Source organism: Lycium barbarum, chromosome 8 (genome assembly GCF_019175385.1).
Source record: "Lycium barbarum isolate Lr01 chromosome 8, ASM1917538v2, whole genome shotgun sequence".
In the NCBI taxonomy this organism is placed as follows: domain Eukaryota; kingdom Viridiplantae; phylum Streptophyta; class Magnoliopsida; order Solanales; family Solanaceae; genus Lycium; species Lycium barbarum.
In genome coordinates, this window is record NC_083344.1 from 28,662,204 (window position 1) to 28,676,686 (window position 14,483).

General features: G+C 39.2%; 1 long non-coding RNA gene across 1 annotated transcript; it reads left to right on the top strand.

Moving 5' to 3' along the window:
- Positions 1 to 8,619: 8,619 nt before the first annotated feature.
- Positions 8,620 to 10,738, top strand: LOC132605040 (uncharacterized). The gene is made up of 3 exons (XR_009568982.1): positions 8,620 to 8,795; positions 9,718 to 9,789; positions 9,963 to 10,738. It is a non-coding gene; the product is annotated as an uncharacterized LOC132605040 (long non-coding RNA).
- The last annotated feature ends 3,745 nt before the right edge of the window (positions 10,739 to 14,483 follow it).

Consider the following 14,483-nt stretch of genomic DNA (forward strand, 5'->3'; position numbering starts at 1 on the left):
TGCTTATTATGTGGGGGAAATTCATCGAAATAAAGGAGATGTTACCCAATTTTCGTTAGCCCTAGCCTAAGCTCAAGTATGTTTTCGATTATCTAATTTTAGTACGAACTCTCTTGAATGTAGGAACGTGAATATTGGAGGGAAGAGTTCAAGTGATAAAGTTAGCGAAACGTAAAGGTATGTAAGGCTAGTCCCTTCTTTTCTAAGGCATGATTCTTATGACATGACTATCGTTATTCTCCATGACCTTCTTACATTCTGGAAAATACGAGTCAACATTTATAAAGATTATAAGGCTTATGCTATGTTACGAATATGATAATGATGATGATGAGTCTAAGCCTAAAGACCTTAAAGCTTACGATATGATATTGCCACGATGCTATTGATCCATATACGATTCTTTGATGTTATTCATTGTTGCTAAACCCACCCTATGATGCTAGTTCCTTCAAGGTGATGTATGATGATTATAATTACTCCATAATGGAAATCGGGGGTCCTCGACCTTAAGTCACCCCGATAGAGTTATATTTTGTATTTGAGTTCTAATGCATGTTTTATGAGATGTATGTGATGATGAGATTACACTGTGCCTAGATAGTCGGGCATGTCACCGCGAAGGTGGGCTGCATACGATTACACTTTGCCTAGATGGTTGGACATGCCACCGCGAAGGCGGGCTACATATGATTACACCGTGCCTAGAAGGCCGGACGTGACAGCACTAGTAGGAGGTGTTATGATGGTTACCTGGACGCGGGTTAATGATGATGGTATATAGGATATGCATACATCTGCTTTCCTTTAAAGGTTAAGCAGTTTATATCTTCAGCTCATGTTTCATTGTTTCTCTATTATGCTATTACTATTCATGCCTAACATAGTAAGTACACTTTTCGTACTGACGTCCTTTTATTTTGGACACTGTGTTCATGCCCACAGGTAGATAGGGAGACGGTGCGGATCCGTAGGAGCTTATCAGCAGATTCACATGAGCACTCCATTATTCCGGAGGTGCTACTTATGATCATATTATTTTGTGTATATATATTTTGGCCACGACGGGGTCCTGTCCCGTCCTTATATATAGTACTCTAGTAGAGGCTCATAGATATGTACGTATGGGTTGTTGATGTCCCACGATGATCGCATTGTACTTTTGTATATCATTTTTGTAGCCGTGAGGGATTATCATATAGATATGGGTTGCTTTGGAGATTATATATGTTCATGTTGAGTATGATGATTAGCTTAATGAGAGGTGCTCGGTAGTCAGCTCCGGGTATCCGTCATGGCCACTAGTCGGGTCGTGACAAAAGTGGTATTAGAGCAGTTCCGTCCTAGGGTTTGTCTACGAGCCATGTCCGGCAGAGTAGCATTTATGGGTGTGAAGCGCTCCACACTCATAAACAAGAGGCTGCGGGGCATCTAGGAAAAATGATCATTCTTCTTTTTATTAAATCGTGCCATAGAGCCATGTTATAAGATTTTCTCCTTCCTAATGGTGTGTTATGATTTCAGTGATGCCGGTAAAGAGAAAAGCTATAGCCACCTAGAAGGGCAAGGCTACTACAGAAAGACGGATAGAAAGGGAGCCGCCAACTAATGTAGAAGAAGGTGAATCTTATAATGAGCCTCCATCCAATACCTCTTATTCTATAACAACAAGAGGGGGATTCAACTTCAGCTCCTCCACCGGGTGCTTCGGGTCAACAAATGACCGAAGCTATTCAGCTATTGACACAACTAGTTACCGCTCAGGCACAGTGGCAGAGTACGGGTCCAGGTGATAGGGCGACTAGTGTTATAGCCCGTGATTTCATGAGTTTAAATCCTCCAGAATTTTTTGGGTCAAAGCCGGATGAAGACCCGCAAGGTTTTATTGATGAGATGCTGAGAACGTTGAGAATTATTCATGCCTCTGATATTGAATTTGTGGAGTTGGCATCTCATAGACTCCAGGATGTGGCGGTTCTTTGGTATAATAACTGGATATCTTCAAGAAAGGAAAATGCACCTCTCCCGGTTTGGCAAGAATTTGTGGATGCTTTTCTTCGTCACTATTTGCCACCCGAGGTTCGAAGGGCCCGAGCTGACAGGTTTCTAAATCTAAAGTAAGGGAATATGAGCGCCGAGGAGTATAGCCTTCACTTTAATTCATTGGCTAGATATGCTCCGACCATGATGGCCGATATGGGAGATAGAGTGCATAGGTTTGTGAGTAGCTTAGGGCCACATTGTTTAAAGATTGCTTGACAGCTTCATTGTATGAGGGAATGGATATTTCCCATATTCAGGCCCACGCCCAGAATTTAGAGGAGCAGTAACAGCCGCAGAGGGGTAAGCGTGATATTGAAAGAGGACAGAGCAAGTGAGCCAGATCTGTTGGTGCTGGCAGCAACTATAGAGGGGGATCGCGGTAGTCATAGTCTAGATACTTAGGCCAGTCAGTGACTAGTGTACACCCTCAGTTTGCAGGCAGGAGATTTGATCGCTCCATTCATTCAGGACAGGGTTAGAGCTCGAGAGCTTCGGGTTCCTATTTTAGGGGTAAGTATAGTTAGAGGAGACCACCGGTTGCGCGATGTAGTCAGTGCATAAACTTACATTCGGGCTCGTGTCTTCAAGGCTCCACTGCTTGTTATGTTTGTGGACAGGCTGGGCACGTGATGCGTGACTGTCCCTCGTGGTACAGTAGAGGTGGAGTTCAGCCCACAGGATCAGCAGCTGGTTCTTCTTCGTCTGTGCGCCCGATAGGGCAGACTCCCCAGATTCCAGCAGGACGAGGTAGAGGCAAAGGGGGACCGTCCAGTTCAGGTGGTACTTAGCCCCGTATCTATGCTCTAGCCGGGCGACAGGATCTTGAGTCCTCCTCGGATGTGGATATAGGTATACTATCTATATTATCTCATGAGGTTTAAGCATTGATAGATCCGGGTTCCACGTTGTATTATATTACTCCTTATATTACTGGTCGTATTGGGGTGAAACCTGGCCCAATTAATCGTTTAGAGGTATCTACTCTGGTTGGCGATCCCGTAGTAGCTAGACAAGTATACAAGAATTGTATAATTGTTGTATGTGATCGTTAGACTAAAATTGATCTAGTTGAGCTGGAAATGTTAGATTTTGATATGATTATGGGTATGTATTGGTTGGCCTCATGTTATGCCAATGTCGATTGCCGAATCAAAGTTGTTCGATTCCAATTTCCGGGAGAACCCGTGCTTGAATGGAATGATAATACAGCGTCTCCCAGAGGTAGGTTTATTTCCTGCCTTAAGTCAAAGAAGATGATAGCTAAAGGCTATATTTATCACTTAGTCCGAGTTCGTGACACCAAAGCAAAACCACCAACTTTTCAATCCGTCCCGGTAGTGAATGAATTTCCGGATGTATTTCCAGATAAACTTCCTAGCCTTCCTCTGGAAATAGAAATTTATTTTGCTATTGATGTGTTACCGGATACTAAACCAATCTCTATTCCACCCTACCGAATGCCTCCTACAGAATTGAAAGAGCTAAAGGCACAACTGAAAGATTTACTTGAGAAGGGGTTTATTAGGCCCAGTTAGTCGTCGTAGGGAGCACCGTCCTATTTGTGAGAAAGAAAAATGGTTCCTTACGGATGTGTATTAATTATAGACAACTGAATAAGGTGACGATAAAGAATAAATATCCGTTACCAAGAATTGATGATTTTTTTGACAAGTTACAGGGCGCCAAGTGGTTTTCCAAAATAGATTTTAGGTCGGGCTATCATCAAGTGAGAGTTAGAGGAGACAATATTCCAAAAACAGTTTTCAAAACGAGATATGGCCACTATGAATTTCGGGTAATGTCATTTAGGTTGACTAATGTTCCGGCAGTGTTTATAAATTTGATGAATAATGTATTCAGGCCTCTCCTAGATCTGTTCGTGATCGTGTTCATTGATGATATTCTTGTATACTGTCGGACATAATCCAAGCATGCTGAACATTTGCGTATTGTTGTTGGGATTCTTCGGACTAGTGAATTGTACGCTAAGTGTTTGAAATGTGAATTTTGGTTGAATTCTGTAACTTTTCTAGGCCATATTATTTCAGCTGATGGCATTCAAGTAGATGTCCAAAAGATTGAGGTTTTGAAGACTTGGCCAAGACCTACAACACCTACAGAAGTCCACAGTTTTTTCGGATTGGCAGGTTACTATAGAAGATTTGTTGAAGGGTTTTCCTCTATTTCAGCAGCATTGACAAAGCTAACTCAGAAGTCAGCAAGATTCCACTGGACTGATGCTTGTGAAAGCAGTTTCCAAGAATTGAAGGATAGATTAACTTCAGCCCCAGTCCTGACACTCCCAGAAAGGATAGATGGTTTATGTTGTATATTGTGATGCCTCTGGTGTTGGGTTAGGATGTCCGTTGATGCTGCACGGTAAAGTCATTGCCTATGCTTCAAGGCAGTTGCAGAAACATGAGAAGAACTATCCGACTCATGAACTTTAGTTGGTTGCGGTTATCCATGCACTAAAGATGTGGAGACACTACTTGTATGGTGTACATGTTGATTTTTATACAGATCACAAGAGTCTCCAGTATATTTTCAATAGAAGGAGTTGAATCTTCGACAGAGACGATGGTTGGAATTATTGAAAGATTATGATGTGAGTATTTTATACCATCCTGGGAAGGCGAATGTAGTGGCTGATGCACTTAGCCGTAAATCAATGGGTAGCTTGTGTGAGGTTCCTCCAGAGAAGAAAGAATTAATATGTGAGCTCCACTTGCTAGCCAGCCTTGGAGTTCGTCTAATTGATTCAGGCAATGCGGGAATTGGTATTCGCAACCCAACTGTTTCCTCCTTAGATATGAAAGTGAAGGAGCGTCAATATGAAGATCCTCAGTTTAGTCACTATAGAGATACACTTCATGAGAAATAGAAGTCACCGTTTGGAGTTTCTACAGATGGAGCTCTTAGGTACCGAGACAGGCTATGCGTTCCGAATGTGGCGGGACTACGTCATCGGATTCTAGAAGAAGCTCATTTCTCTCGGTATTCTATTCACCCAGGAGCGACAAAGATGTACCACAATCTCAAGTTAATATATTGATGGGATGGACTGAAGAAGGACATAGCAGAATTTATAGCTCAATGCCCAAATTTCCAACAAGTGAAAAATCGAACATCCAAAGCCAGGAGGATTATTGCGAGCTATGGAGATTCCAATCTAGAAATGGGAAGTGATCAACATGGATTTCATTGTAGGGTTGCCTCATTCCAGAAGAAAGTATGATTCCATATGGGTATATTTTCTTCCAGTCAGAATCACATATTCGGCAGAAGATTATGCACTGTTGCACCTTAAGGAGATTGTGCGACTTCATGGTGTCCCGGTGTCCATTATTACTAACAGAGGAGCACAATTTACAGCTAAATTCTAAAAGTCCTTTCAAGAAGGTTTGGGTACTCAGGTAAGGCTTAGCACAGCGTTTCATCCACAAACTGATGGGCAAGCTGAATACACTATTCAGACCTTGGAAGATATGTTACGGGCATGTATGCTAGATTTCGGTGGTAGTTGAGATGACCACTTACCTCTCGTTGAGTTCGCATACAACAATAGCTTCCATTCAAGTATTCAGATGGCCCCGTATGAAGCTTTATATGGAGAAAGTGTAGATCCCCAATTGGGTGGTATGAAGTAGGAGAGGTACAGCTAATAGGCCCTGAGTGGATTCAACAAGTTGCGGAAAAGGTCAAGGTTATCCGAGACCGACTATTGACAGCCCAAAGCCATCAGAAATCTTATGCGGACAACCCTCGACGAGACTTAGAATTCCAAGTTGATGATTGGGTATTCTTGAAGGTATCACCGATGAAGGGCGTGATGAGATTTGGTATGAAAGGGAAGCTAAGTCCTCAATACATTGGACCTTATAAGATTATCCGGAGGGTAGGCCAAGTAGCATATGAATTGGACTTACCCACAGACCTTGAATCAGTCCATCCGGTTCTTCACGTATCAATGCTCCGTAAGTGTGTTGGAGATCCAACTAGAATCATACCAATAGATAATGTCCAAGTGACGAAAGGTTGACTTATGAGGAGGTACCTATTGCTATACTAGCTAGGCAAGTACAGAGACTCAGAAACAAAGAAGTAGCCTCAGTTAAGGTCTTGTGGCGGAACAATAATCTAGAGGAAATGACTTAGTAAGCAGAGGAAAACATGAAGTTCAAGTACCCGCACTTATTTCAACCCCCGGGAGAGATTCAAGATGAAACATCAATATTATGAGGTATGCATACTTTCTTTTTATGCTTTTGGTTGTGTATGGACATAATTTCTCGTTATTGTGTTGTAGCCCTGTGAGGCGTTATTATTGTGGGCTGTTGTGACATGATGGTAGTGCCATATTACAGCAGAAACTCAGGCAAATTTTTGGTATAATTCCCGAGAGCTTAACATTCGAGGACGAATGTTTTTAAAGAGGGGAAAATGTTACACCATCCATTTTATTGCAAGGAGATTTTGTCTTATTGGTGGTGTGTACCTTCGGTTCGGTAATCCACACCAGAGTTTTGGATATGAGATATTTTACCTTGTATGTGTACAAGAGTATAAGTATGCATTCTTGACATTACGAGGGAATTACAAGTGAAACGAATCGAATCGGAGCAAATTGGAGCAGTTCCGAAAACTGCTGAAACCAGTCAGCGTCGACGACCCAAGGGACGACCGTCGACACGTCGGCGAGCCGTCGTCCGGTATCGTCGATGAGGTTCTGCAATCAGACATCTCAAGCGACAGTTCAACGGGGCATTTCAACGTACCGTCGACAAGTCAATGACCGTCGACCCTGCTCGCTGACCTGTGGATCAGGAACTTTCCAGCCCTGGTTATAAATATAAGATTCCATGTTTTATTTCATTATTTCTCCCAAAAACAGATCCTATATCTCTCTAGAATCCTCTAAAACCCTCCCTCTATTTTTACAACAAATCTATACCAAGAAACCAAGATCAGAAGCAAAGACTAAGAGATTCATGTACTAGGAAGCCTATTAGGGGTTGTGAAGAGTAAGAATTTCCTTGGCATGAAAGTGGAGGATTTTATTCTAATGGAGTACAGTGACTCAAGTCTTATTACCAAGTGATTAAGGTGAGTTTTATGTTTATTTCATATTATTGAGAGTATTGAGGGGTAGAAAGACTTGGATTATGGAAAGGGGGAGAATATGGAGTGCAAATATGAAAATAATGATATTCTTGAATCATGACTTGACTTGAATAATAGTTCTTGATATGTAATGAGTATAATCTTGCTATAAATAGTATTAAAGATGTTGTAGAGGCATTGTATGAGGACGGATACGGTATGGTGCTATAGTTAGGGTTATAAAGGAGTTTGATAGGGAATGTTGAGCATTTAATAATGTCTAGCTTGATGAAGTTGTTCATTAAGATATTGTGGGTGTTGTTATTGATGTTGGGAGTTGCTTATTATGTGGGGGAAAGTAATCGACATAAAGGAGATGTTACCCAATTTTCGTTAGCCCTAGCCTAAGCTTAAGTATGTTTTCGATTATCTAATTTTAGTACGAACTCTTTTGAATGTATGAACGTGAATTTTGGAGGGAAGCATTCAACTGATAAAGTTAGCGAAATGTAAAGGTATGTAAGGCTAGTCCCTTCTTTTCAAAGGCATGATTCTTATGACATGACTATTCTTATTCTCCATGACCTTCTTACATTTCGAAAAATATGAGTCAAAGTTTATAAAGATGCTAAGGCTCATGCTATGTTACGAATATGATAATGATGATGATGAGTCTAAGCCTAAAGACCCTAAAGCTTACAAAATGATATTGCCACGAAGCTAATGTTCCCTATAAGATTCTTTGATGTTATTCATTGTTGCTAAACCCACCCTATGATGCTAGTTCCTTCAAGGTGAGGTATGATGATTATAATTACTCCATAATGGAAATCGGGGGTCCTCGACCTTACGTCACCCCGATAGAGTTATAGTTTGTATTAGAGTTCTAACGCATGTTTTATGAGATGTATGTGATGATGAGATTACACCGTGCCTAGATGGGCCGGACATGTCACCGCGAAGGTGGGCTGCATATGATTACACCGTTCCTAGAAGGCTAGACATGACACCACTAGTGGCCGGCGTTATGATGGTTACCTAGATGCGGGCTAACGATGATGGTATATATGATATGCATAGATGTGTTTTTCTTTAAAGGTTAAGAAGTTTATATCTTCATCTCATGTTTCATTGTTTCTCTATTATGCTATTACTATTCATGGCTTACATACTCAGTACACTTTCCGTACTGACGTCCTTTCACTACAAGAAATATGACTTTTAACGACCACTTTTTAATGAAGGGCATGAAACCGATCGTTGTAAATACATTTATAGCGACCAACTTTTTTTCCAGTCGTTAAAGCCAATTTTTAGCAAAATACTAACGAGAGGATAATTTTCTGTCATAAAAAAGCATAACAGCCAGTCGTTAAAATTAATTAATCAATAAAAAGTTACGTGCTAGTTTTTCCCTCTTTTTCTTTTCTTTTTCCAACCCACCCCCTCGTCCTCGAAAATGTCGTTGATCAAAACTCATCAAAACACACACAAGAATAAAAGAATCGTTCTGGGAGAAGAAAGAACCGGTCTGCTCGTCACCAGCACCGTTCACCTGCATCTGCTATAAAAAGTACGTTCTAGGAGATGAAAGAACTGTTTGTCACCTCTGTCGGCATCAATTGGTCATCTTAGATTTTCTTCTCAAGGTAAGATTCGAAATTTTACCCCTTTATATGTTAATTTTTGTTCAAATTAATAGGGTTATGATTACACTTGGAAATATATGGATGTTGATGTTAGTGCTCATGAATTTGCGGCATTATTGGTTTCAATTATCATAATTAGGGTTTTTTAATTTGGGCGTACAAAGCAAGAATTTGTGACTTTGCTATGTACTGCAAGCATTATGAGCAGTTCGCCTTTCAGCAACACCTTAAAAAAAAGAACTGATACTTAATAATTATTGCTTAATATAAATTTTGTTGTTAAGAGTACTTGACTTTTATGCCTCCAGATCTTTAGTCTAGTGGTAAGAGTGCAATAAGTGATGTGTCGTTTGGCGCATGTCACGTGGTCAAACTCTGTCACAGATACAAGCTGATATTTAAGTAGAGAAGGGTAGAGGGGCAGGCCCATTATTACCGAGTTTCGAACCGTGCACTGCTGGCCCTCTAAGATTTCTCAGTTACCAAAAAAGAGTTTTTTACCTTTATTGGTTTGGTTACACTTACCTCTTCTTAGCTGATTGATTGAGGTTTCACTACATATAGATTTATGAAAATAAGCATGGTTTCATGCCTTTAGTTCATCCTAACTGGCTACAGAGCAGTGAGATATTTCCTTCTTCTAGATATAGTTATTCCTGAGTCAAAATCTGTATGGGGTATATACAAGATCCTAATGGAAGATCTTTGAAGGTTTAAATTCTGCTCTAACTGCTTTTTATATTACATGTATGTACTTGTATGCACATTTTTCCATTTTTTCCCCAATGATTGTGCCGTCTTGTTTTGTTAATATCCAGTTAGATTAAATGTTGAAATATATTAATTTTTCTCTTACATGCAAATATTATTAGCAACCTGATCAAGTGACTTTGGTTCTTCACCTGTTCTGTATTGTTGATAGCGAAAGCGACAAGGCTATGACATATATGGTTGACATGGAACTTCAAAAATCATACACAACAACACTCAACTGGTATAGAATCCAGTCCAGAATGAATTAATTGCTCTTTTTTTACTTCATGAATTCATCCACTTATTTCTTATTTCTTTTTTTTTGTCTGTTCTTTTTTTTTCCTCGGAGTATTTGTGTTTGGTAGCTTCTTCATTAGTGTTACTTTTTGCTCATGTGACACCTATTATTTGCAGTTGGAGTTTCAATTGAAAACACCTTGTATCTTTGTGGACTTAATATTGCACATATTTACAATTGAGAAAACGCGAATGCTTTGATATGTGGACCCGAGAAATGGTGGAACGCACTTGGAAGATTTTTTAGGCAGCCAAATTTAATTATATGGGACAATGGTGACCTGGTAACTCATGAGTCATGGGTGGTCTCAAGAATGTATATGCCATTGGAGCTGGTACAATCCTTTCTCTTTCTGATGCAATGATTGACTTTGGTTATTACATCTGTAAAATATTTATAGTGCATAAATTTTTACTATTGGCTTATCGAGTTGACTCTGGAGTTGACTGAGTGTGCACTCAGATCATCTCCTTATTTCCACAATTGGTGTTTTTTTCTTCCTCTTATGTTAGGCTACTGCGCTTTCAGCAGTGTGGTGGTGATGAAATGCAGCTTCCCACAGTTTAAGCATTGTGACATCTTTAGTCAAATACTCAAACTCACATGATCATTTCAGATTCTCGGGGAAATGAAGAACCAGATTCCTGAGTTTCTTGTCCATTTGAGATCAAAGTAATTCCCAGAGAATTCTCAGTCCTTTAAATTGATAACTAGATGGTGCCATTGTGTTAGTCAAAATTAGTAGTAAATGATATAAAATGAAAATTGTTGCTTTGAAGCATCACTTTGGGAGTTCTCTTCAAAAAATGCTGCCAAATTGGTTTCTGTGGTTTGCTATTTAGTTTTGTTTTTATGAAGTTTTGGTATCTATCAGTGGTTTTCTACTTTTCCCATTTTTGATAATTATCTGACACCAGGAAGCGAATTGATTTTGGTAGGCCATAAAACTTAATTGTTCAATTTAGTCAATATAGTTAAAAAAAAAAAGAAAAAAAAAGAAGAAGATAAAAAGGAAAAGAAAACTACTCCTAGTAAATGTCCATTTTCCTGAAAATGTGGTTAATAATCTTCTTTTGTCACTTCTTCTGTTCAAGAAACTTCTGTCACAAGATCAATCTGGACATCAAGTTGTGATGGAGCATGTAGTGAGATTGGAGATGTTGTCTCAGTGTAAAATGATTTTTCCTCTTTTTCTCTTGTGTAGCAATAACGTATAATTAATTGATGGAAGGATTCGAATGTTGTCTTTCACACATTAAAAATATCTGAGATGACTTGATATGGGTTTATTGTTTGTGAACTGAGTAAATATATTAATATTAAAAGGAGTTTCTAAAAACTAAAATAAAATGAAAGATAAGTAGCTTCTAGCCTTACGCGCAAGTTGGCCCGGACACCAGCGTCATAAAAGAAAAAGTAGCTTCTAGCCTTCCACCAAACTAACTTTGCGGAAACTCTAAAATGTTTTATGGTCTTTGCATGCATGTAAGACTGAATGTTGTCCTGGTTATACTGATGTTTAGTTATAATAATTAAGATTATTATTGGTATTGTTGGTGTTGTTGCTAGTGTGCGTGCTGATGCTTGTATAGTTGCCTTGTTCAACTTTTGTACTTATTTAATTAGATGTTTAGGAAAATACTACAGACTTAGAGGAAATTAGCCTCGCTGAAATAAGCATTCTATTTGTTCTGTTTCACTTAAAAGCACTTGCTTCATGCTTAGTTACATCTCTGTATGAGATATTTTCTGTGGTCATTAGTGACATTCAGTTCCTAGTCCTAATAAGGGACTGTTTCTTACTTCTTTCTCAACTCGTTCATGCAACAAATCTTGATCAACTCTTTACTTCGTTGAAAGATGATAATGTTTGTCAGTTTAATTCGTGAGTTGTTGATCTTTTGTCTCAACCAGGGAAGGATTCGTGAGTTTATGGACTGTTTTGAACATGTTGTGGTTGTGTTGTTGAGCTAATTTCTATGTATATGGATGGTATCTAATGGTGTTGGTGTGTTGACGAGATTATGCTCCTTGATTGGGAAGAAAGGAAATGTATATTGTTATTGTATATTGATATAAATTGGGTTGTTTGATGTGTACTTCTTGTAAGGGTATTAAAAGGAGTATTTAAGGACTTTTGTAAGTTTTTTGTAGTTATTGTGGGTTGTTGTATATGTTTTGGAATTTGGAGGAAGTAGATAATATAGGGGAAATGTTGTCCGATTTTCGTTGGCTCATTTATTAGTGTAGTTTGATCTTGTGACAGTCTCAATGGCTTGACCTTGGTATGAATTATCTTGAAAGTAGATTTGCAAGTTTGGAAGGATAAGAGTTAAGTAGTTAAGAAAATGACAAGGTATGTTAAGGCTAGTCCCTTTCTTTATAAAGGCTTGATTCCTTTCTTATGAACCTATATATGTTTTCCATAACATCCTTATTTCCAAAAAGTTAGAAGTTCATGATTCTAAAAGTTCTTATGATGCCAAAGATAGATGTTTTCTATGATGATTCCATTTTTGGAGATTCCAAAGCTTATGGATTTGATGCTATTTTGAGATTATTGAGCTTATTTGATGATTTCCTTAATTTTATTCATTGTTGTTGACCTCACATTACGATAGTTGTCCCTTCAAGGTGTGATATAGCGATGATGATTGTTCCATAATATAATTGGAGGCTACCGTCCTTACGTCAGTCCGATAGAGTTGTGGCTTTTAATTTGGCTCTCATGCATGCTTTATATATATGTAAGTATATTCTTTCGCACCGCGCCTACATGGCCGGGCCAGATACTATATAAAAACAACACCGTGCCTACATGGTCCGGCAGATACCACTACTGGGCGGCGTGAGATGATTACACCAGACGCGGGAGTCCTGGACGCGGGCTAATGATGATAACACCGTGCCTATATGGCCGGGAAGCATAACACCGTACCTATATGGTCGAGATGTTTACTTTTATATATCTATATTTATGATGTTGATTTAAAAAGTTAAAGTTAGCATGCATGGTATCCGCCTTATGAGGCAATCAGATGTACTAGTTATCTTCAACTCATGTTATGTTCCATATTTCTTGTCATGTTGTTATTCATGCCTTACATACTCTGTTCGTCATGACGTCCCTTCTTGTGGACGCTGCGCTCATGCCCGCAAGTAGGCAGGGAGACGGATCAGATGCGTAGTTGCTTTATCAACGGATTCTCAGGGGCACTCCACTTACCTTGGAGCTACAGTCTATTGGTATTGGTCTTCATGGTCACTTGTATTCTATGTAGAGGCTCGTAGACATGTGTGTACAATTAGGCGTTGCATAACCCTACTGGTTCATGTCGTTGTATAACATTTTAATATTCTTGTCGGCTGGTGATTATGGACATAATTATTGAAGATTATATAGAGATGTGTCGTTATGTTGTGATAGATGCCCTTACAGATTATGATATCCATGAGCTATTCTTATGGTCCACTCAGAAATGATTATGAGATGTATGTTCAGAGGTGCTCGGTGGGTTAGCTCCGAGTGCCCGTCATGGCCCTCTAATTGGGTCGTGACAACACATGAGCTGTTTTTGTGGTCAACCTAGAAACGATTATAAGATGTATGTTATGAGGTGCTCGGTGGGTTAGCTCCGCGTGCCCGACATGGCCCTCTGGTTGGGTCGTGACATGCTAAAGAATGAGAAATTTGAGATTGAAACCTATTGGGCTTTGTTCTCTATGTCAAGGCGAGCTCAAATCCGAAATTTGGGCAAATTTGAAGTTAATTTGGTCTTACATTGAAATTTGAATGTTCTTGGTGTTCTTGAGCATCTTCAAATCTCCATAGAGAAGAAGACACAAAAAAAGGGGTTTGATCAAAATAATTTTTGTCAAAAGTCAAAAAGTGTTTTTCTACCCCAAAAAGAGCATATACTAGGTTGTGTGGGGCCAAACAAGTCAAAGAAAGTCAAAAAAAAGGAAAAAAATTGTACTACGTTGTGCCATCTGTGATGCAACCTATGTCTAGCAGGTTGTGCAGTAGATGGTGATAGAAAGTAAAAAAGTTGGGAGCACCATCCGCGTCCCCCATTTTGTGCAGCAAACACAACCTGCTACCCACATCTTGTGCACAGGGTCTAGTGGGTTGCGCACTTCAGGTTTTTGACTCCAATCTCATTCCATTTCATTTTCTTTTAACTTTCTTTGATTCTCCTAACTAATTAACAACTAGTAATTGATGCTTACTTGGTTGTTAGCTAGTTCTTGAGTTCGATTTTCTCTTCGTACCAATTCTTTTTGTGTTTTCTCTTTTTTAACTTCATTGAAAATTCTTTATTCAAGTCCATTAGTTTGAATTGAGTCTTCTGTTCTTCTAAGTTAAACAAGAATCCATTCCGGCCAAGAGTAGAAACTAATTCCCTTGTGACTAATCGGATTAACACAAGTACAATCATTGGTCAAAGCAATTTGTGTGGCAATCAAAAGTGCGCACAATTGAGTGTTTGTGAGATTGTTTTCACTAACCTGACGTGTTTGTTTGTTTTGTTGAGTGTCTTCAAACTGGTGCCATGGTGAATCAAGGTGATGAAACATGTGTTCCCATCCATGAACCTACACTGGTTGATGGGATGAATATGTTAACATCCTTTAAT